Raw genomic sequence first — 981 nt, 5'->3', positions numbered from 1 at the left:
TCTGAGGAAACAGTATTTTTATAAGCAAATTATTCTTTTATTTATTATTATTACTTTCCAGGTCATTGGATAAATTTTTAAATCAAGATATGATATTTTAATTAATTAATTTATTTATTGTGATTATTTAATATTTTTCATTTAATTTTATCTGCATTTCTAATCATCAGTTTGGTTCTAATTCAATAACTTTGTTTTTATAAATATTATATTACAAATCTGATAAGACATAAAGTTTAAGTTGAAACAAAAAAATAAGATGAAAATAATTCCAAGTGGTTTGACAGCATTTACATTTTCATAAGTTCATACATTGACAGACAGTCTAGGCATTTAAAAAGTTGTAATGAGAGCAGAAATAAATTGCTTGGATTACATAAGTCAGATTTTTTTTGAAATAGTTTTTGTGGTCATGTCATTGTGATTTAATCAGTGAATTATATAATTCTGAGTACATCAGAGACTATATTTATAGTATCAATAGCAATGCGTAACAGAAAAAATTTTTTTTAAAATAAAATGTCTTTATTATTCATCAATATTGCTTTTAAAAAAAATAAATAATTTTTTAAAGAAAATTGCCTCCTGGCAATCTATTTGTCATGAACTGTCAATGCTGACAAATCAAAATGCAGAATAAATTCTTAAAAAGCACATTAAAAAATTTTATTCGAATTAAATCATGCTTTAATGAAAGAAATTGATAGAAAATATGATTCAATAAAAAAATATGAGAGTAATTGGCCATCATTGGGATTAGTGAAGCAAATATATCTTTTTCATTGTGACAGTTGCTCTTAGAAAGCAGCAGTGCCACTTGTCAGGGTTGTCCACGAAATAAACACACACGTCACGCAGTGCGGCACTGCAGGGTTTTAAGCAACAGGAATATATAAAAGAGCGGACATTGAGCGATCAGGTGTCGGCACGTTTGACACCTCTCTCATAGAAGTTTGTTCATGCACACTATTCACTTGTATT

The sequence above is a fragment of the Chelonus insularis genome, unplaced genomic scaffold (assembly GCF_013357705.1).
Source record: "Chelonus insularis isolate UGA/USDA-ARS -01 unplaced genomic scaffold, ASM1335770v1 contig_398_pilon, whole genome shotgun sequence".
NCBI classification, from domain to species: Eukaryota; Metazoa; Arthropoda; class Insecta; order Hymenoptera; family Braconidae; genus Chelonus; species Chelonus insularis.
This window is presented reverse-complemented; position numbering follows the sequence as displayed.